Genomic DNA, 25,137 nt, shown 5'->3' with positions numbered 1-25,137 from the left:
GAAGAATCCCTAGGCTGACATCGCTGGAGTGATTTAATTGATTTTAATCATCCACCTGAGAGAGGGAATTTGCGCCCTCTGTCCTGGAAGATAATGCTGGCGTCTTGGAGGATATCTCACTCCTCGTTAATGCTCTGCCATCTCCTGTCATGTTATGAAAGGAAACTTTTGCAAATCACAGCTAGGCATTTGCATAACTAATTGCTGGGATGTGTGCCGTTTCCCCTCAAAGTGGAGTCGGATCGCTTGATTTTTTTAAAAACTCTTTGTGGACACAATTTAGTGTACATTTGTTTGAGATATATGTAGCAGCATCAGAATGTACTATAGTGACTTGAGACGTTTGATTAGGTCAGTGGAACCAAGATTTGTTGGTTTAACCGGTTAGAATGGTCTAGTTCAGGAATCCTCAAATCTGGACCTCGAGATCCACTTTCCTGCAGAGTTTAGCTCTAACCCTAATAAAACACACCTGAGCAAGCTAATCAGTGTCTTCGGGATCATTGGAAAATCACAGGTAGGTGAGGTTGATCAGGGTTGGAGCTAAACTCTGCAGCGCATTGGACCTCCAGGGTAAGATTTGAGGAACCCTGGTCTAGTTAGTCCTACTGGTTCTGTATGCTAACTACACCACTGATGGGGCAAAAAAGTACTTCTCCTTTGATGACCTTTCAAAAGTACCTTTGTCTTCTGACTGCATTTTTAGGCAAAAATTTCATTAGATATTAGTAGACTGATGTTTCACCTGATGTTAAATAAACTCAGATTAGTCAGATTGTTTGAAGCATGAAATGGTGTTCAACATTATTAGTCATTACAACTTCAGTTATTACACAAATATAGTTAAGTGATTGACTGGTGGTATATAGCTGATTGACTACTGGCTAACCTGGATGCCACAAGTCACTTTGCAAAACAAAATGTAAAATAAAACCAAATGTAAAATAAAATGTAGAATAAAATAAAATAAAATTAAGTAAAATAAAATAAATATTCCTGGATGCCACAGGTTAACTTCACGTCACAAAACACACATATATATACACACATAAAATGAAATAAAATGAAAAAATAAAATAAAATAAAATAAAAAAACAAACATCTCCTTAAAATTACAACACATTTATAACAGATTTATAATACTTACAACTTATTTATAATACTTTGCAAACCAAATGAATAAAACAAAACAAAACAATCTCCTAAAAATTGCAACACATTCATAACAGAGGTATCAGATTAAATATAATTCACATTAATACTCCTGGGTGCCACTGTTTTTTTTTTTTTTTTTTTTTTTTTTTACTTTGCAAAACAAAACAAAACAAAACAAAACAAAACAAAACAAAACAAAACAAAACAAAACAAAACAAAACAAAAACACATTTATAACACAAGTATCAAATTAAATATAAATCACATTAATACTCTGCTGGATGTTACTGGTTTATTTTACTTTCCAAAACAGATAAAAAATAATATAATATAAAATAAAATAATCAGAATAATAAAATATCAGATTAATAAAAAACTGAAAATTGTACTTAAAGCTCATTTAATGAATATCATGGGATTATTATGATTTGGGTATATTTTAAGGTTAACATCATCATATTGAGTGTAATAGGAAATGCACAGTAATAATAAACATTATGACATGATATTATAAAGAATGTATTTATAAGTCAAATTTCTTATTTGAACTGATTTGAACTGAGCACAAAAAACATAATTACTGCCGCCTCACCTCTTCACCTGTGAGACAATCGCTCTCGTTCTCTGACTCTCTGTAGATTTGGTCAGACAGTATCATGCCCCTATAATGAGCAGACGTCTGGTGTCTTTCAAAGCCGCTGATAATAACTAATGCATAGAATTGATTTGAAAGTTCACTACAGATCCACAAATTCCCCTGAGCCAATAATCAGCTCACATGCTTTCACACTGGCAGTGCTGAAAACTTCCCTTTCTCTCAGAGTTTCACCTCTTTCTGAGGCATTTAGAAAAGAATGTATTGTCCATTGATGATTCATATAAAATTTCCTATATTTTCACTCCAGGAAAGAAGCATAGAAAGGTAAATATATCTGTAGTATTAAGGGACTAAAATCAATAAAATGCTAGATTTGGACTTTGGATTGATGAATGATTGAAACCGGTCAAGGTCATGTCCAGGTCATATTTCACCTCAAAATAAAATAAAGAATTTGGAAATATATATATATATATATATATATATATATATAATATATATATATATATATATATATATATATATATATAATGGTAGTATTAAACACTTTATGAATATTTTATTTTTTACTCAAATATAACTTTTATTTTTATTATTATTATTAGCTTTTTATGTTTTTTATTTATTGATTTACTTTTTCATTTGAGGATGTAATGTGAATTTGATACGTTTTTGTGAGATTCAGATGATAACTGGTGCCTCAATTAATGATAAATGTGGTTTATGATTTACTCTAAAACAATTTTCACTTTTCACTCAAATTGACAGTAAATTTGATTAAAAAATGCAATACAATTAATTCCGTGGAATTTTGAAGTAGAAAAACAGAAATAGTGTTTTTGCAAGAAGTACAAAATATTTATTTATTTATTTATTTAGGTGATAATCGGAAGCTAAAATCATTGTTAATTTAACTAGAAAATTTCAAAAGGCTCATACAACTGTGACAAAAATAAATTAATATTCCTTTTAAATAGTTTTGATAACAGTTGATGCCCTAATGATTTTCCTTTCAGGACTAAAAAGGCATTTTTAGGACACAGAAACCATTCTCTTTCAAACAAGTTTTTGGTCTATAACGTCTCTTCTCAGTGAAGTGATTTGCCCCTATTTGCATGAGTCATCTTATGAGCTTAGAAAGTTATTAATAATTTCTCAATGATTCCAATACATATAATTAAAGATGAAGTTTGTTTACGTTAATAAATTATAAATGTGTTTTAGCTACTGTAAATCCTATCCTATAATGATATGATGCAAGCTTTAAGGATATGATATATACTATGAATATAATGCTTATAAAGATATATATTATATATATATATATTAGACAAATAATTATTCACATTTGAGATAAAAAATGCATAGCCACATTCAAATCAAATAATCAAATGAGATATTTGAGGTGGAAATCAATGGTTTTCTCCTCTAATATCAGCCATGCGCGCAGACAGCTACGTGCCTCAGTAAACACTAAAATTATTCCGGCATTCCTGATCGCTTAAGGGTGAATGTTCGTGAAATGACGTGTTCCTCAGAAAGTTTCAATTTCCTTTCTCTTCCCCCTTTAGAGTTCCACTGCAATTTGTTTTATAAAGAAATCTGGAGGAAAAGCAAATGGAATGCAAAACCAAGCTGTAACAAGCCATTAGTTTGAAAATGGGATGGTGAATATTATAGTACACAAGAATAGCAAAACATGCTGAAAAAAAAAAAACTGCCTGGGGAAGGAATTTAAATATGTAGTTTACTTATATTTAATTTATTGGCTTCGCAAGGGAACCAAGCATTTAGCAGCCGCATTTTTAGATCAGAAACAGAAAAATACAGTGATTAATGTTTCCTCAGACTGACCACAAAGTATTTTGAATGCTCTAAAGCCAAACTCAACCACACTTCCCAGAGAAAATATACCACTATGTTTAGCCAAACACTCAGACTTTCCTTTGACGTTCTTGTTGGGCAATTGCATTTGAAATAAAATGGCAATCCATTTTAAAAGAAAAACATCAAGCCTCTCAATCCTTCATCAAAATTTAATATTTTACTCCTCTTTTCAACTGACATCATGAATTCTTTCTTCCCCTCCATTCTGGTGCGCGACACCACTTTTTCATGTTTCATGCTGTTTAATGCAGACTCAGGCTTAATAAAAAGCATTCATTTTACTGTGCAAAATGCAGTGGTGTTCGAGTTTAAAGACCTCAAATAGATGCTCACCTGGGTTATAGCAAATTTACTTTCCTTCACATGTTCACCCCTCTATCCATGGTGATATTCTCACAGTGCCCAGCTGTTTAACTGGCTTTGCTTTAGATCTATCAGATCCATCTATCTTGAGGAAAAGTCTTAGAAACACTAACTTTGCATTATGCATCTGCACTGGGGAAAGAGTGGCCCTCTTGCCCTGAAGATCTCTACCTCTTTCTCACAGTCTCTCTCTCCCTCTTTCTTTATACTGGTCATCTTGCTTCACGCTGCTTCCCGTTAGACCAAATTAGCTTTGTAAATAGCTTACTTTTTTTTATTCTCTCGTATGAAAATATGCTGGGGTGTGTTACTCGCTGTGCTGAGTAAACAGCAAATGTTGCTTTGTTTTGATTTTTGAGTGCAATCTTAATTGCAAAAACACAATCAGCTGTTTGTAGGGAGGGCGTTTAATCTTTGAGTTTAATGATTTGAGGGAGTACACGCCAGAAGAATTATTTTATTGCTTCCCAAAGGGCTTTTCTTTCTTGTTTTCTTCCCCCCCCCTTCTCTCCAACTCTTTTCCAAGGTAGGCAGCAACATATACTGCAATTTCTAAGGAGCTTTAAACACAGGATGAGTCGTTGCATTAATATAATAAAATATACTATAAAATATAATAAAATAAAATGTGTAAAAAATCTTTTTTTTCTGTCACACAATATAAAAATGAAAAAGATAATTGTAACTTTTTAATTTTTCTGTCACACAATATAAAAATGAAAAAGATAATTGTAACTTTTTAATTGTCAATTGTGAGTTTATGTTTTACAATATGAATTGTTTATTTCACAGTTTAGACTTTTTTTTCTCGCAATTCAGACACCCCCCCAGAATTGCAATAAATAAATAAATAAATAAATAAAAACTGTGAGATATAAACTAAGAATTACAAGAAAATATAAGTTAATTAACAAAATCTGAATTGTTAGATAAAATCTTGCAATTAACTTTATTTCTAGTTTATTTTATAATATATCTATATAGAATATATATTATATATATTATATATATTATTATATATTTTTTTTTTTTTTTTTTTTTGGACTATTTCACAAAAAAACAGGCTTCCATGCTGTTCAATACAGAAAAATATTAACGAAAGTAATTTAATGGTAATTAAAAACGGACTATTTCACTCAAAGGCCAAAAAAAAAAAAAAATTTGAAGTGCCTCTAAAAACTGGGTAGATGATAGATAGATAGAAGATAGTAGATAGATAGATAGATAGATAGATAGACGGACAGACGGACAGACTAATGTATGATAGATAGATAGGTAGATAGATAGATAGATAGATAGATAGATAGATAGATAGATAGATAGATAGATAGATAGATAGATAGATAGATAGATAGATAGATCCCAGCCTTCCTCTGTTTTTTTAACATCAAGCTGCATGCAGGGCGGTAAACGGCTGAGATATGGACACGGTTTCATAAGGACTTCACCTGAGTACTGATGTGAATTTCTCATCCCAGCTGCAGGGGAAATGACATCAGCACACGGAGCGCCTGGGGAAAGAGGAGCGGTAGAGCTCAACGGGAGCGTGTTTGAGAGAGAGCCACTCATCTACAACACTACAGCACCGCAGCTCTGAACACACTCAGACTGCTGGAGAAACACCGATGAAGATGTCCTGTCTCTAGTGAAATATACTATACATGTCATTGCTGCAGGATATACTAGCACCATTTTCCTGACATGCTTGATTTTTCACATATAAAGAAAAGTCTAGGTGTCATTCGTGTCATGAGAGCCATAAGAAAATGAATATCTGTGTATATAAATGTTTATGATCAGTCTATGAGCCATAATAAAATTAATAAGACTCTTTCCAGAATAGCAGATAACACCTATTTACCATACTATTTTTACTGTACTCTGGTGCAGTATGTGAAACAATCAGTATTGACATGAAATTAAATGGCATGAAATAGCTGACCTATTACACTCTACAACATACAAAACATTGCGTGAAATGTTGTTTCTTATAATTCAATGCCTTTGCCTTGACTCTTGTTTCTTGTATATCAACCAGAATTAATTGCATCTTATAGTTGACAGTGCTTATTTCAAACTCTTGTTCGATCAAACTGACAAAAATATTTTAAATACAAAATAAAGGGTGGGTGTTATTTTTACTAAAAACTCAATTAAATGAGCTGAATAAAATAAAATAGAACACCGGCGATCAGGGCAGAGCGCTGAGGGCACCAAAACGACTTAATAAGACTCCTGTTCCCCGACTACGTCAGAAAACACCGATGGCGATGTCCTGTCTCTAGGGGAAATATATTATTCATGTCATGTATGCAGGCTATACAAGCACCATTTTTCAGGAATGCTTGATTTGTTTCACATAATAAAAGATAAGTATTAGGTGTCATTCGTTTTTGTGCTGCTATGACTTAGCCATAAGAAAATGGAATATCTGTGATATAAATGTTTATGATCATGTCTATGAGCCATAATAAAATTAATAAGACTCTTTCCGAAATAGCAGACTAACCTATTTACTCATACTATTTTACTGTACTCTGTGCCCAGTATGTGAACAATCAGTATTGAATGAAATTCAAATGGCATGAAATAGCTGACCTATTACACTCTACAACATACAAAAACATTGCGTGAAATGTTGTTTCTTATAATTCAATGCCTTTGCCTTGACTCTTGTTTCTTGTATATCAACCAGAATTAATTGCATCTTATAGTTGACAGTGCTACTCTTGACTCTGTTCGATCAAACTGACAAAAAATATTTTAAAAATAATTAAAAAATGGTGGGTTTATTTTTAACTAAAACTCAATTAAATAAAGCCGAAATAAAATAAAATAGAAATATTAGATGAAAAACAAAAAAATAAAAAAAAAAAAAAAAATAAAAAATTAAAAATTTTATAATTAAAATAAAATAAAATAATAAGAACTATATATACTTTACATATATAAAAACAATATAAAAATATTAAAAATGATTAACTAAATGCTACAAACTTTACAAACTAACTTAAAATGGAAAATATAAAAAAAGTAATAAAAAAGTTTCAACATATACAATACCAATTATATCTCAGTGACAACACTGTGACAAAAGCATATAACAAAATGTATTCAAATTTAAATTAATAATAAAATTAAAACTGAAAATATTAAATAAAATAAAAAAACTATTCAAAATATTAATAATTACAAACATTATAGAGCGGTATATAAATAATACTAAAATAAAAATTTAGTTACAAATTGACTGTTGACTGAATTGACGGATATTGTATATTCTTATTGTCCTTAGCAACATGCTACAAAAAAAAAAAAAAAAAAAAAAAACTGTGAACCAATTGTGGGTTCATGTGAGAAGTGTCGATGTCTATGCAGAGAGTTCCAAGTATGCATTGCATTCTCAACGTTTCCACAAGAGGCACTATGATGCATATTAATAACATGTCTTCTTCTATGATCAGTTTTCCCTTCCAGATCAATTGCTGTTTTGAAGGAGCAACAGTTTGAAGAGAATCTTGCTTAGCAAGTTAAAATTTAAGTCAGATGCCTGAATAAAAACATTCAATTAAACGCACAGAACTGCAATGCACAGGCCAAGCATTTGCATTTGCGTTTACATGCAAGCTTAAAGGCCTTAGAAATCAGCTGCCTACATGTATGCAAAAACGCCAGCTCACTGGATTTAAGAGCAGACCTATTATCTTTTTTACCACGTTTTTACAGTTGAACATACCACTAGTTCACTCGATCCTGAAACCTCCTCACTGCGCAAAAATCCCACAAGCGTGTTTAACTGTGCAGCGCTAGGCCTTGTATAATTCAGCGAATTCAAATTCTGATCACTCTCGCCGTCTCTCCTATACAGCTACTTTTACAGAGCTTCATTAATCTTAGTTTGAAAACAATGACATACATCTTTAATGTGCTTGCTGTCAAGTCGCATTTCAGTTAGAGTGCAGCAAAGTGAATGACAGCAAGCAATATTAATAAATTTAACATGGACTGTATAAATTTTTAACAGAACAAGAATGGGAGGCCGGGCTCATCTACCTCTCCTTCCCTCCCTCCCTCTGTGTTTTCAAACCGACGGATTCACAAGGAATGGGATGGGCGCATTTTCTCAAAGTTGAGGCCCTCAGTATAAATAGATTTACATGTCATTAATAAGTAAATTAGGAAAACGCCTTTCAAGTGAAGACAAGTACATAAGCATAATCTCCATATTAAAGGAGTATCCTTTGAAAAGCCACAGAGGAATTTGAGGAGTCAGGCGATATGTCATGCCGCTCTCGTCTGCTTTCTCTACACCTTTAATTACGGAGGAGTTTGATTATGGATCCAGCGTCTCTCCACCACCGAGGTGCCAGGAAACGAGCTGCATGCAGAGCCACCTATGATCATTTCCTACACGCCGAGGCCGCTTTTCCGAGTTGAATTAGTGACAGCTCTCCTCAGTAATAATATTAAAATATTAAGATTAATTCCATCAAAGCTCACTCTGAGAAAAAAGAAAAAAAAGAACGATTCCAAAAATGACGATTAAGGATGCTATTTCAAATTAAAAAAAAATTACTGCTGTGATTTTTGGCTTTCCCTCCAGGTCCCAGCAGAGATAATTTGCTGTACGTTTAAACCCGATGAGAACCCAGTCTGTCTGTGTTAAATAAGAAAGTTACGCTTGATATGAGCCATGTTTTCGCAGTAGCTTTAGCGATTATAGGAAATCATATGCAAAGCCGGAGTCCTGATCCGAAGTTAATTTATAATTGTGTAGAAGTTATTAATTAGCCGACGTGTTATTAGAAGAGCATGCACTACAAAGGATTTATTTTACGCACAACAACGCAGGATGGAAGCACTTCCGTAGTCCCTTTTTTCTCCCTCGCTCTCTTTTCCCTTTCTCCCAGGATGTTTATTTATTTATTTATTTGGATAAAACCTTTCAAGAGGAACACAAGTTTGAACCCCTGCCAGGATAGGTGTTCGCTCAAAGCCGCCGCATGCTTGCAAGGCTACGACTGTTGTTGTTGTTGTTGTTATTTTTTTATAAAAGGAAGTATGTGTTTGTTAATCGCATGGTTGAAAAGAACATGTATGCATGTAGAGAATGAATTGCAATGCGTTTAAAAATCCAAAAAATGTAGACGTGTAATCCGTGTGACCCAAATAGGCTATCTGAAGTCTGTCTCACCCTCCAGTGAATGCCACATTGAAACACCCTGGAAATACCATATTGGATCCAATTTTCATCACAGGCTGGCTGCCAAACTAATTAATTTAGTGTGGAATGGGCAGTTAGCTCGCACTGTGCCGACAGCAGAACACATAAATAAAGATCATGAGCGATAGCACGTATCCCGATGAGCAGATTGGACACATATGCACACTTACTGTCAATCAAAGTTACGTCCGTGATGGGCTGCCTGCCTCTCCGCAATATGGTGCAGTTAGCGGCGCATGCTGCGGAGGAAGAGGCACATATTCAGCACGAGCGAGTCGCATTTGCCTGACGCACGCATGATGGCATCACTAAAGAATATGGTCATAAATTAGCGTCAGATGCTCGGTTGCTAAAAGAAGCAGCGTCGGGGAAGTGATTTTGAAAGGGGAGCTTTGCAATCTACTTGTAAAATGAGTGACACTTTTAAAAATGCAGTCTGCTACACTACAAGCCAACTACACTGATATCTTATTATATAACCATCAGATGAAGTAATCAATTTTCTCATTCATATTTTATCTGGCACAAAAAAATCTCAAATACAGTGACAGCCACTGAGAAATGTACACAAACTGCAACTAAAAACACTAAAAGCCTAATTAATATAAACTCATTTGTATTACTGAGTTGGAAACAGTGGCAAAACAGTAGCATTTAACTAAAATAGTTTGTTTAAAAAGAAGTGGGATGACTGCTAAAAGTGACTCATATCATTCATTGAATAATTTATAAACCATTTGAATGAAAGTTTCCTAATGTGACATAGAGAGACTTTCTAGGAAAGCAATGTGACACGAAAAGCAACAATATTGCATTTTGTTGCTACTTGGAAAGCTACACTGAAAAAAAAAATGAAGTAGGATTTACTTGAAAAAAGCTAGGAAACCATTTTCACTCAGTAATTACAGCAATAAAAGATTTCAAAACAGTAAATAGCACATTGAACTCAATGTGATTTATTTTTATTTTATTTTATTTATTTTTTTTTTTGTAGAAAGACTGAAATAGAATTTTCTTGTAAAACATACTCCAATATTTTTTTTCTCTCATTTACAACTTACAAATAATAACATACATGTATCTTTTCTTTTTACATAGAACACTTTCTGAAAAACAGTTATCATAATACTGAAAAAATGTTATTAGTATCAATACATTTAGTTAGTGATAAGAACCATCTATACATTTTTTTTGTCAAATAACATATCTAATGTTTCCTTTTAAACAACACTGCATTGCTCAAAATAACAATATTAGCCAAACAACAACCTTTACAGTTCAAATTGTGCCAGTTTACCAATCTGGTTTTTAAAAAAGGTCTGAGGTTCACTTTCAAATGGCTGATTCTGGTCAGTACGCATATCTGTGTACTGTTGCTTAAATTATTGTGGAGTGGTCCGTGTACCAGAAAAAACACTTTGGATATGCTCAAAAGGAGCCCCATCTCAAAGGAAGTGCATCCTCAAAGAAATTGAGTATATCTGAAATTCTTTTTAATGTCTGGATAGGCGGCAGAGTGGAGCTGCGGCCTACTGGTGACTCTACCATTAACGAATGGCCTAGATTCATACGACCCCGTCTCTCTCTCTCTCTCTCTCTCTCTCTCTATCTCACGTTCACTGATGCAACACATCTGCTTATTAGAGGTGCAAAACTACAAAACTACATACAACATATGGGCCATTCCTGTTATGCAGAATCTTTAGAAATAAGGGACTTTAAAATGTCTACTTTCTTTTAAAGGAAGCATTAATCAAAAATGGATATACTTTCAGAAATGTGCTGTGGTCAAGCTAGACACTTAAAATTATGTAGTGGAATGGAAATGAATGGCTGGATATTATCAAATTGATTTCTCTAATGTTATCAAACCAGATCATATTCTAGAGTGAGACAAATCAACTATTACCACAGAAAAACTTCAAACAATTTGTCAAATCCATTGCTAATGCTTACTAATATTGGTGCTGTTGTTTTCCCTCCAAAGTGATTCCACTTCCTGGGACATAATGTCATTATGAAACTAGATAAAGGGATATCAGTAAGTTAAAAGGATGAAAAGTGATATTGAGGACATAGGGAAATCTTATAAATTGAATATAAATTGTAATTAATTGTTGACTTGAGACTTTTTTTTTCCATGCTGATTTTATGCTCAAAAGAATCATTAGCCTAATAAGTATTTTTGCCCGTTTTTCAAAATATCCTAGAATCACTTGTATGTAACACTGCTTTCCTAAACAATATAAATCACATACGTCTGTATTTCTTTATGTATAATTGTCTGTATATCATAATATTAATTATTTTATTCTTATTCAGTCAGCAGTTATTCACTCAAAATACATTTTTATGCAAAACTGTTTGAAAATATGTGTTTTTTTTTTTTTTTTTACTCATAGGCTTTTTTTTTTTAGAATTGTTTTCATTTAAATTTTGAGCATTAATCTCAAAAAGAAAATTTTTAATATTACTTAATTAAGGAAAAATAAAATAATGTAGAAATATTTTTCACTCCAAAAAAAACAAAACAAAACAAAACAAAACAAAACAACAAAAAAACAGCAAGAAACAGATTAAATTAAATGAGAATTTTTGTATTTAAACTTAATACTTTGTAAAACATACCCTAATAATCTTTAATATTTAATACCATTTACAAAAATATTTGTTTTACAGTGTGTTCAAACTAAATTGTTAGATTTTTTTTGTCATTTAATAGTGTAAGTATAATAATATGTTTTCTAATGTATGATGGAGACTGGAATGTACTACGCAGTATCAATGACCTCTATAATATCATAAAATAACACGGGCCAAAGGTTTGTATGGGTCAGCGTTTGATCATTATCAGTGAAAATATCTGCAGCTTGACAGTTTTAACCCTGTACACATCATCTGACACATCAGTCCACCCTATGACACGAGTTTGACATATTGCCAAAGACTTACAAAGTCTTTTTGTAAAAAGTCTTTTTGTCAGTACACTTCTAATTGCAGACAAAACTAGGACAGCAATCCACCGCGTAGTTCACAGCCCTGGAGCCAAGCGGCCCGCTCTCTGAAATGAGTTTCTGTTAGTGTTAGCACAGAGCACTAAACCCATGACCTTTCCAGCCACAGCCAAGCAGCTCCTCGCGTCCAAGTTCCCTCTGTTTCCTCCGTTCCATTAGCTCCCTTTGCTCTCCGGGCTACAGCAGTTTATCAGCCAGCCAGATAAAATTGGTATTGGGATAAAGCTCACAATCTCCTCCCGTAATCCTATTTTTCCAGCGCTACCATGTATAATGGGCTGATAGACTGGAACTCGCCAATGAGGAAATCTGAACCTGACAAGGGGGAGACGCAGACAGGAAACGCCTCGCAGGCTTGTTTGAAGTCTTATTTTGAGGTGTCAGAAAATGATCCATGACATGAAGCTTCATAATGTGAAGAAAATTGTTTTTCACAGATGGAATGAGTGCTTTTGGACGCTTACCAAAGCATTGTTCAGATGAAATGTAATATTTACAGACCCCGCCTCCTATAAAAGAAGAATAAATGAACAAAGTGATGCGATAAACATGAATAATCACCATGGAATAACAATGATTCGATAAATTAGCGTTTTGTGGCTTTCCAGTTTAAAGCATGTTCAGTCATATTTACTGCACAGAAAAAAATGTATTTTCTTTTTGTTTTTGTTTTTAAACCATCTTTAAAGATAAATAGTAACATTTTACAATAAGGTCACATTAATTACCATAAAAATTACTTATAACGCAATTATTAATGAATAAAAATGTTGTTAATTTAATACATTATTACATTATTAAAACCAAAAGTTGTGACTGCTTACATTATTTAGTGGAAGTGAGTCATCATTAACTAGCAATGAACAGTCAATGAATGTTAACATAGATTATTAAACACTGTAACAAATGTATTGCACAGTGATGGTTAATGTTAGTCAATGCAATAACTAATGTTATCTAATGTGAACTTATTGTAAAGTGTTACCAATAAATTTCATTGAAAAGTAAAATTCTACATATAGCCTGAAGTATGTATGTATGTACATTATTTATTTTATTATTTATTTATCTATTGGGATTAATGCTAATAGATATATATATATATAGATATATATATATATATTATATATATATATATATTTTTAAAATACAAAAAAATATATATAAAAATAATTGCCAATTGAGTAAAAAAAACGAATTATTTTCAAACAATTTTGCTTAAATGAATTAAAATGAGTAAGTAAAGTATATTTTTAAATGTCAATGGAGTAAGAAAATAACTAAATATTAAAAAATATATATATATATATATATAATATATATATATATATATATATATATATATATATATATATATATATATATATATATTATATATAACATATTACACTGTTAAGCGAATTTATAACAATAAAATAACAATAAAAAAATTGCCAAATGAGTAAGAATAAAATAATTTTAAAAAAACTGCTAACTGAGGAAGAAAATAACTGACATAAAAAAAAACAGAAATATTTTCAGAAAATTTGTTTTATTATTTTCAAATAATTTTGCTTAAATTAATTTAAATACTGTACACATTTATTTATAAAAAAATAAAGGGATTTTTATTGTTTAGGAAAGCAATGTTATATACAGATGTTTCTAAGACATTTCTGAAAACCAGTGCAAAAATACTAATTCTTTTGCAGTAAGAGCATAAAATCTGCATGGAAAAAATTCCTGTCTCAAGTCAACAGTACATTTCATAGCAAACTTTGCATGGGTCAAAAATAGGGTTTTATTGTGTTCGGAGCCCATGGTCATTAGTCTCACTTTTCTGTCTGCCTCTGCGGTCTCAGGTGGCACATGTACCTCTTCGCCTCACCCATCTCTTAAAAACATGTCGGACCGTGCTCACGGAGGGATGGCAAAGGCATGTTTCACTGTCGCCAAATCCCCTGTAAAACCTCAACGGGAGCCAATGAATGTCACCGGCCCTCTCAAGAGATGACACAATAGCGGCGAGTCCCAATAAACTTCAGCTGAGCTTCTGAGGGGCTGGTGGGCCGATCGGCGCTTTGGAAACAAGAGGAAATCATCGCTTTCTTTCCTTATCCCGCCTCCCTCTGCAGATCAACATCTTTTTAAAGATTTCTCACACTACTTGAGTCATGACGAATGTTGTTTTGGTAACAACACAACGTTCATTCATCATGAGATGATGAGGCATGAGAGCGAGAGCAGAGGTTGCAGACGTGTCAGGTGCCTTTCTGCTCGCCGCTATTGTTTGGCTTTAATTCATGTCAGGCGGAGAGAAAAAAACACTTTTAAGTTCCTTTATGCCAAATTAAGCACTTCTAAATAGGGCGTTCTGGGGGCCATTAGTTCTGTTAAGCATACCAGCAATCAAAGCTAGTTTTTGCTCTTTTGTCACTGATGGAGCTGTAATCCATAATGACACATAAATGTTGTGTGTCTTTATTTCATTCCTCACATAACCAAAGTCACATACGAATAAACGTTCCAGGAAAATATAAATTATGTCAAGTGGGCTTAAACATAGTCATTAGTCATGTTAATATGCAATGACATCATGCCATTATAATGTCAGGGGAAATGTGAAAAGCTCAGTTTCTGCAGTTCAAATCTTGACATCTGCGAATAATGGCTTATTACTTGCTGAATTTCTTATGTGTTTTGTGGAGTTGCATCCAAATGACAGTGAGCAAATTTATTCATGTTCTAGTCTATTTATTACATTTTTCCTATTAAATTGATAGTTCACCTTAACATGAAAATTTCGTCATAATTTGCTTACCCTCATTTCGTTCCAAACCCGTATGACTTACTTTCTTCTGGGAAACACAAAAGAAGATCATTTAGAGATCATTTAAACAACTTTATTTGCTATAGCCACTGATTTGTGAAGAAGAAAGTCAGTCAAACTCATTCAGATTTGGAGCAACAAGGTGTGTGAATAATGACAGAATCCTTTTATGTTTGTGCTACGAACATAACTATACCTCAAATCATGCAGTTTGTTGAGAAGAAGTGCTATTTCTTTTTCTAATCAATAAAATATAAAATTAAAAATCACTTTGGTAGACATTAAAATGGATGACAAACTTACACTGGTTTACAACGAAGGCCACATCTAGGGACTAGAATGTTATAGAGACTTGGGAGTGGCCTTTTTTTGACTAGCAACCATCAAGCAAACTATAGAATAAAACTTACTCAGAACACTTTAGAAACTATAGAGCAACAACCTGGAAAATGCTTAAAAGTAACACACTCTCATGGCAATTCATAATTATTTTATTTTTGATGAAATAGTGGTGAATTTGTTTGAACTTGCACAATGTCATTTGTACGATTTTGTAAAATATGCTTACGCCGCCCTGACGGTAAGGTTTAAGGGGTGGACCTTCATTCTTCTTTTCCTAAAAATCGTATGTTTTCCTATGAATCACATCTAACAAATTCAGCAGAAATGCCTACTTTGTTCTGTTTTGTCATGAAATCAGGTTGCTCAAAACATCCAAAAGAATGAGATTTCTCACAGAAAACCAGCACAAACGTGCAAATATATATACAGGTAACAAAACAAATACAAATCTAGCTGTTCTTTGCAGTTTATCTAGAAAAACACTCACATACTGACATTCAAACTTTGTTGTGTAGATCATTTCAGCCTTAGGTATGCTCCCTATATTAGGTTTTTGTAAACTTTATGCCAAAGCCTAAAACAACCCTAAGCGTACTTAAACGTTAACACTGTTCTATTGCTTCTAGCAAGAGCTGGTATTTCCTTCAGGAAATGCAAATCTAGTTTTTACCCCATTATACCATGATTGCTGTTTCCTGTACGTCAAAATCCATTCCTGCAATGTGGCTTTAACTGCTTAGCCGTAAAGAGAAATATCACCTCACCCAATTATTCCACGTGTGGCCAAAATACTATAAACTACACCTGCGCTGCTTTATAGAAAACTGTTATGTGATACAGTGTCACAGCTCAAAGCCACACAATGAAGTTACTATGCTTTTACATACTTTTAAATTACCTCCAGATCCAAAGTTACTCCATAGATCGAATTACTCACACGTTTTCCCCCAACTGATACAGTAATACAGCTGGGAGAGTTTCATACTGATTTTGGCTGCACCGCTTCAGTGTAGAAAATGGAACATTTTAGTCGGGGTAACCAATCCTCTTGAAGTTCGAACAATCAACTTTTCCAAGAACTAACTTTTGAAGCGCACTCATAAAGGTCACGGAGAGAGAAGTTTAACTAGGTGCCATAATGTGGCAAGAGAATAAAAAATAATGAGTGAGATAAATTATCATTAGATGGGCAAGGCCTTGATTTATCGTGATATTCTACAAATTTTGAAGGCATTAAGAGTGCCCTAAAAGAGCACATTAACAAGTCACATAAAAAGGGCGAATTAAAAATCCCAGCTCTTTATGCAAGCGAGGTGAAGAGTCGTGCGAGGGATAGAGTAAATCGTCCGAGAACGATAGTGTTTAACTTTCTCTCTGATGATATGCCTCGATGGGTGGTTCCTGTTTAAGTTTTGCCGCACCGGGTCATTTTTGGTAGCTCATTAAAGACACTTGCTAACAGGCCTCGTAAAATATGAACAGAAATTAGCGGCTGTAATTTGACAGAAGAACTAAGGCAACAATAATGACAGGAAATAAGGTGACAGAGACATGATATCGCTAATGCCTCCCTCCATTAGCGCTCCACCAGACCAAATGTCATTCATATTTTAGCGAGCGAACTCCGCTAATTGGCTCAAGCTCTAGTCTCCTGAATTAAATCTCACCTTTAAAGCCAAATCATTTGAATTCAAAAGAAAGCACAAGTGACAGGGAATGAGTGTGGGAGAGGCGAGGATTGATGAGAGGGATGGGAGAGGGAAACGGCTCTTTTTAATGAGATAAAAATCTTGCTTCTCCCCATTTCCCAGCTATAATTGCTGATTATGTTGTTATAGACTCTCAACTTCTCCGTCTTTCTTCTGAATCAGGATAATTCGGGGTGGCGTGACAAGGCTTCAAAGGCAGCCGGGAGTTCGCTGAGGCTCATTTAGGCTCCCCTGTGCCAGGCCACAGGTACGGTAGAAAGGTAAACACTGCTTGCTTATAGGTAATTACCCCCTCGGCCCGAGCAGTTCTGATCAGTGCTAGCTGACCCCTCTCGTAATAACCCTTAAGGGCAAATTGTATTTCTTTTGACAGTTTAATTAGATATTCAGCAGTAGGGGCACAAAGCAAGCTAGGCCATGAATATTTAAATAGAGTGACACCAAAAGAGGCTGAAAAAAATCATGAAAGAAGCCTCGGTGTACTGAATGACAGACAAGGGGATATTAAGCAAGTGATTCTAATCAATAATCTCTTGATCTCCTACATATTAATACACTGCCTGCTGTTGTTAGGCTCATAACAATAGGGAGGGATAGCAGGGCAGGAGGAACGGGGTGAGGACAGGCTGACAGTAGGAAACGGAGACAGAAGTGCTGCTCTGTGGGGGCGCCGCCGTTGTCCCGAGCCCCCCCGGAGGGCACGCTAACCAACCAGAACAAGCCAACCCTCAGCCCTCTTCGATCTAATCCAATCTGTGAGATTGGCAGCTCTGGGCATCTCCAGACTAGACCGTTATCTGATCAGACAATGTGGAGACATTTGCATGCAAATGAGGGACACAGACCACCCCAGGGCCAATCAGAGCTGAGACAGGGTGGTCCACCAATCGGATCCCCCCGGGATCTCCGGACATGCACACCAACCACATGAGCAAACAACTTTACTGGTTCCCGAACAACGTGGATCATGGGCAGCCGATAAGGGGATAAACAGTGCTGTGTTAAGTCCAGAAGATGCGCTGATCTATAAACATACATAATTTACTATAGTGAGGATTCCGGAGTGAAGATGCTCATGTGTATTAGAAAGAGTGAGTGAGTGGAAGAAGAGATGATAGATTAATTAGGCTTAATCTACTGGAGTTGGTTTGCTCTGCTGTACCAAGGGACGCAGCATCCAGTTCATTTATAAAACCTGTGGCAGTGGCACCTTATTAGAGCTGATGGGTCTCCATGCTGCTGCTGTGTATTATAAGAGGCAGGACATGTTTTATGAATTAATGTTCCTCATGTTCGCCTACAGTTCTGTAGACATGCCAGGGTTTTTATAACCCCGCTCGGAGCTTCACATCTGTGTAATGAGACGTGTGAGAGAAGAAGACCAGCTCTCCTGTTGAAATCCAGCTACCGTAGGAGAGGGGTCAGCGTCCCGTCCTCCTTGGGAACTGCATCGTAAGACATAAGCACACATACATATTCATATGGCAACTGCAAGGTCAATGGGCAGCGCTAATATTGCTGCATTCGTTTATAGCATGCGCCAGGAACTGACACTAACATGCTAATGGAAAATGAGTCTAAGGACATACTAGTTTGCAGCTGTTGGTGAAATAGAAACTAATTTAAAGTTAAGCTCATCCCAAAACCTAGTGAACATAGATGGCACTGCATGTATTCTTGATGAAGAACACAATCCCAGAATGCACTGCATCAGTTACTGTAAGTATATATACTACATCAATATAATAAAAACAAAGCACTTTGTTATATTTTGTAAATATATATAAGTTCAATAAATGGAAGCATATACAACTAGGTCATACTAATAAAACACAGCACTGCTTGTACTTTATACTTTACCAAGAACAAACCCAGAATAGTAGGTTATATAAAAATAAAAATATTATATTAAAAATGTATTAAAATAATTAAATATTAAAATAATTCATTAAAAAAAAATAGATAAAGAATAAATAAATAAATAAATAAATAAATAAATAAATAAATAAATAAATAAATATTAAAAATAATTGTAATAAAACTAAAATAGATTTTTAGGGCAATATTTGTGTTTGCATATAGTTTTTTAATGATTATTAGAGTACAATGGCAATAGTGTCACAGTTTATTTTAAGGTCCAGTTCTATTAACAAACCATTACCTATAACTTTTGCCTCAAACTCCTGATTTGCTGCTTATTGATAGTTAGTGAGGTAGTTTTAAGTTAAGGTATTGGGTAGGATTAGGGATGTAGAATATGGTCATGCAGAATATGTGCTTTAGTACAAGTATTAATAAACAGCCAATGTGTTGATATTAGGCATGCTAATAAGCAACTAGTTAATAGTGAGAATTGGTCAATGTATTAAATTGTTACCGACAATAGATTACTAGGTTTTGGGAAAGAGCCTTAATAATAAATAAATATCATGTTCAATTTAGGTAGGTTGGTGGATAGAAACTAGATACTAATGCTGTCATTCTAATTTAAGCATCATGTGATAAATAGAAGATGAGGTTACCATCATCCCATGACTATGCATGTCCAAATGTCGAAATAACAGAGCACTCCTTCCCTCCACGGCGAGCTGTAATCCCGCTCTACGCTCCCAGGCAAGGTTAACATGAAAACAAATGACTGCGGTCGGCCGGAGGATGTTTGACAAGCAGCAGTGAATAACCACAGCAAGGCTGGAGATATTCTTGGATGCCAGCATCGTGAGAAAATGTGGATTCGCTCAGAAATATTTTGGGGGAAGACCAAAATCTGGAAGCAATTACGAAAGATTCAAAAACAAGTAAATTCCATTTTAACTCAGTGGACGTCGTAGAAGGGTGGCTGGCGAGATGTATTTTGGTGAGGTTTACTTTCTGGAGCTTAGCAACATAAATTTGTTGTCACCGAACTACTAAACACAGCATTGGACACATGTTGGCGGAGTGCGAAGGAAAGGTGCATGAAACCCATCATAGGATAACCCATGTAATAATAAGGGAAATGGGCCCGCTGTTGGACTTTAATATCCCCCGACGACACTCAGCTGTCAATGGCCTCCACCATCGCCAGGATGCATGGCGGCTTCTGCCAGAAACACTGGATTTATCCTCCTTCACATGGAGCCAGTGAGAGGAAATGCCTACAGTCAATGGGAATCCATAAAGGAGGGATGGAAGAGAGAAAAAAATAAGATTAAGGGAACGAGAACGAGTGGAAACGGAAAAAGTCATGGGAGGAAGGCATGGGATGGGATACAGGTATCCTCTGCGCTCTTAAAAATATAACTAACATCCTTCAGCTGCTGATAGAAGAGACAAAGGGAATTTCACTTCTCAACTCTGGACCTGGAACGGTGATTTAAAACCAGGTCGGATTTCATACAATAACATGCACACACCTGGTTAACACGTTAGCCGATTGTAAATCTGCAGTTTAATAGATACATGGCAAGGTTATTTACTACCATTTTCCGTCAATAGGGACAGCACAAAAGATATGAAACACTGTGTAAGCCTTCAGAAAAACCATATGTTCCCTTTTTTGTGTGTTTCGAGCGAGTCTGAGAGAGTGCTTGGTAACTTGATATTTCCCCGTACCTATGGGAGAGAAAACTCGGAGACAAAAAGATCGAATGATGAATTCCCTGCTCTCTTTTTTGGCTTTTTCCTTCAAGCTCTCCAAAGTCGCTCAGCTGTGGCTCATGTTTGAGCAATAAATGCTCGTGGTTCTAATCCTACCCCAACATAAACACTGTATACGTTTACAATTGACTTGAACTTGAGCATTAGCTGCAATAAATCAGCGCAGTTATGCAACCATACGCATACTGCAGAGCCAAGCTCTCAGCACTGGTGGAGTAGAATAAAGCAAGCTGTGCGTTATGCATAACAACATCTTTTGACCGTGGTAAATCCACTGTAACATAAGCCTCTTGTGGCTTATTGGTAATGTAAAATGGCTGCAATAGCAATATGATAAAAAAGTTACAACATTTGTACATTTTCTGAAGAAAATTAGAGTGACGCTTACGGAAAAGTTGCCACCATAATGTAATGTTGTGTGAGCCCATGTGTATTTTTTTTCCACCTGTTTTAACACCTACCAGGCAAATTCATAAATCATATCATTTTGAAAAGTAATATAACACTTTGCTTCAACAAGCCACATGATTTGAGGAATGTCTGCAGGAAATCTATAATAATAATAATATTAGGTTTAAAAATATAACATATATAAAAATAAATAAATAAATAAATAATAAAAATACTAATTGCAATGAAAAAAAATCAGCTTTGGTGAGCAGAAAATACTTATTTTAAAACATTTAAAAAACCTTACCAATCTAAAACTTTTGAACAGTAGTCTTATTTATTTATTTACGAAATTCTTTACTTTGATGCATTCAGTTGATCAAGTGTGAGAGTAAAGACGTTTATAACATTTATAGAATATTTATATTTAAAAAAAAATAGATGTTTTTTTTTTTACTTTCTTTAAAGGGGTCAAATGATGCGATTTCAAATATTCCTTTCTTTTTGGGAGTGTTACAAGCTCTTGGTGATAAAAGAAGATCTGTGAAGTTGCAAGGGACTAAAGTCTCAAATCAAAGAGATATTCTTCATAAAAGGTAAACACTCGTCCAACGACCCCCTGAAACGGCCCGTTCTAACATGCCCCCACATATCTACGTCAGTATGTGGGAAGGATTTGCATAACGCCGCCCAGATGTTCATGCAAAGAAAGAAGGCATACCTTTTATCTTTTATTTCTCGTTGTAGTATTGTTGTTGCCCGCCGCCGCCGCCCTGTCGTGTAGACCGCTGTGTGTTTCACTGTTAAAGTGAAAACTACTTTGTTTGGACTTCCAAAAGAGGATGATATCAGCTTTGTCATGCCTGGGGGCTGATCTGTGCTGGTCGCTGAGGAAACACATCAACTTTGCACTGTGGATCGCTGAATCGGCTTTTACCGTGGATGATGCGGTGTCCAGCCCGGGGTCGTCACATGTGGTGCTGCAAGGACCAAGGTACGATCCTTCGTAGAATCCCCCTCAAGCCACCCGCCTCTGCTCACTCAAGCCAGCCGCGGCTCACTCTAGGCCTCCGGCCTCTGCTCACTCAAGGCCGCGGTGTTTGACGTTGTATCGTTGAGAAAGTGAAATTGGAAACTACTTTGTTTTTGCCTTCCAAAAGAAGACACGACTAGAAATCCATGTTTATATCACGTTTATAATTGGTTTTATGTTTTTGTCTCATCACTCCCAGCCGGAGGGAGAGGGAGGTCGCGTCACAATATAAGAAGCGTAACATTCTGTCTCACGCTGAGGCATTCGGCGTCCATCACAATGTGCTGGATAGATGGCCAATCACAGTACACACTCCCTTTTTCAGAGCGATGAGCCTTGTGAAAATCGTCATGTTTCAGAAGGCGGGCGGAGAAACAATAATGTACTGTAATGTGTTTTTTAACCTTAAACTGCATAAACACATTTCATTACACCAAATACACAAAATAATGTTCTTTTTAGCAGCATCATATGACCCCTTTAAAGAATCCTAGAGGGAAAAATGGTTTCTGCAAAAAAATTAACCAACTAAACTGTTTAGTTTCAAGTTTCAAGTTTAATTCATTTCTAAAGCACATTTAAAAACAACAGTAGTTGACCAAAGTGCTGTATATATAAAATGGTCATAAAACAAACAACAATAAAAGGGGTAATATACAAAACATTACAAATCAAAAACAAACAAAAACAAAAAACAAAAACCCCCACAGCCTCTCAGACTGTATTAAACGCCAAAGAATAAAAATATGTTTTAAGAGCTAGTTTAAAAGCAGATAAATTCGGGGCCATCCTCACAGACAAAGGTAGTGAGTTCCAGAGTATAGGGGCAGCTACAGCAAAGGCACGATCACCTCTGTGCTTCAGTCTTACTCTAGGGACTGTCAGCAGCATATGATCAGCAGACCTCAGAGACCTTGATGGGACATGCAATTGTATAAGTTCAGAAAGGTAAGTTTGTGCTAGGCCATTTAAGGGATTTATAAGCAAGCAGTAAAACCTTAATATTTTTTTTTTATATATAATAATAAAAAATAAAAAAAAAAATCAGCATATAAGAATGATTTTCTGGAAGGATTATCGTGACAACTGCACGACTTAGTACGATATCTAAAAAATCCAGATTTGCATCTTTGCACTTTTAAAATAGTAATACAACAGGAATAGTTATGACATACTGTAAACATATTTACTGTTTTATTTTAAGGCCAAAAATAAAAATGCAGCCTTAGTGGGCAGAAGACCAACTTAACACAAAAAAAAAAGAAATCAAAAATTAAAAAAATTATTAGTTTATATAGTTTATATAATATATACTATATACATTGATGACTTCCTACTTGACCTCACAGATCCAAGCCCCAGGCATTTTATTTCCTATTTTAGAATATCAATAAATGCAGCCTTATGGGGCAGAAGCCACTTAAAAAAAAAAAAATAAATCATATATATATATATATATATATATATATATATATTAACGAACCCTAAAATCTTGATGAGTACCGTAGTGCATTTTCATAAAAACACATGATTGCACCATTAAGAAGCCTGTTGTTATTTAGATCACAATTTCTCTGTGTAAAGAAATGGAAAACTACTAAAAACGACAGCAATCGCATGAGGCTGTTTCAAAGCGTGTTTTACTGACGTTTACGTTCTGTAATCAGCAAGCCGGCGAACTAGCTGTAAGCGCGTTAGCATGGGTGTGATAGTCAGGTCATCAGCACTTGTTTGCCGAGCATTTCACGGCCAAAGTGCCACAGCAATATGGCTGGACAATTCTCTTGACAGAGGGAATGAGGGGATGCGTGGAACAACATGTAAATACGAGTATCGCTCGTCACCACGCCACATACAACCAAAACACACGGAGGTCCCCCGGGAGCACGTTAATAACCGGTGTCACGTTTATTCTTCAGTTTTTTTTTTCCTTCTCCACCCCATTACTGCCTTATTCACACGCCGACACACTCCTCCTGTAATATGACAGTTTGAAAAGAAACCGAGAGCAGGGAAAGGGGGGGGGGGATCATAAATAAAACACATATAGTGTAGTTCTGTTTGTCAATCATCAAAGTAAGGTTCAGCTGAAAACCATTCAGGTATTTGACTGCAAGTATTAATAAAAAAAAATCCATATCTTTAGATTATTGGAGTGGAAACACTACGGGGCCAAAAGATTCACGGGGAGGAATTGGAATCAATTAAGACAGCGAACCTGAATGACGTTTTTTTTAAGATAAATAACTGGGCCCATCAGGGACAACGGCTACCCCATTACGTGTCGGAAAAAGTCTAGATTAGGAGGGGGTGTGTGTTTGCAGGTTTCCCTGCTGATATCCAGACTGTCTCGGGCGGGAGCTATTTCCCTGAAGCGAAGTCTCCCCAGCAGGGTGCGTCATACGCCAGTCAGAAAGGCCCTATTCGGCTGTGAGAGCTGATTTTTTAATGGGGAATATTTAACAAAGACCAGTGGATATGCTGGGAAGAGAATTTTTATGGCAGGTAAATATTTATCTCACATTGCCACTGAAGGTTCTGACGGCTGGCTGTTATGGGGGGTGGGGAAATATCCGTGTATGTGGTTTTTTTGCACTTTCATTAAATCCCATAAGAGGGCCAGTTTAATGGAGGGACCTGTCTATTTTAATGCATCGCCATTTAATTAGTCAACTTTAAAGTCTAAAACTTCAAATCATTGACACATGAAATTCATGCACAAAAAAAACACAAAAAAGAATTGTGACATCGACTTACATTGCCAGAGACTATTGAATACTGTGTAACCAATGACCCACTAACTATGTAGCAAATTCAGATTCAAGTCCTGGGACCTGAGCATGTCTACTTTTCAAGAATCTAATCAAGATTTATTATACCATATATATTATATTATATTATATATAACTTAATATTACATTTAAATGTATATATAGAAACTATATATAGAGATATATTATATTAATAATATATA

The 25,137-nt window shown here is 35.1% G+C and overlaps 1 long non-coding RNA gene across 3 annotated transcripts in view; it reads right to left on the bottom strand.

Annotated features, from left to right (window-relative positions):
- LOC122139283 overlaps positions 1-25,137 on the bottom strand; it is a 54,468-nt gene that overhangs the window by 18,388 nt on the left and 10,943 nt on the right. For 2 of the 3 annotated variants that reach the window (XR_006156180.1, XR_006156178.1), the window contains exon 1: positions 9,398-9,532. The exons of the other annotated variant lie outside the window; for it this stretch is intronic. This is a non-coding gene — a long non-coding RNA (uncharacterized LOC122139283). Of the gene's footprint in view, positions 1-9,397; positions 9,533-25,137 lie in introns of those variants that run through there. 3 annotated transcript variants of the gene reach the window in all.

The sequence above is a fragment of the Cyprinus carpio genome, chromosome B12 (genome assembly GCF_018340385.1).
Source record: "Cyprinus carpio isolate SPL01 chromosome B12, ASM1834038v1, whole genome shotgun sequence".
Lineage (NCBI taxonomy): Eukaryota > Metazoa > Chordata > Actinopteri > Cypriniformes > Cyprinidae > Cyprinus > Cyprinus carpio.
The sequence above is the reverse complement of the archived record's forward strand: the minus strand, read 5'-3'. Positions and strand labels throughout refer to the sequence as shown.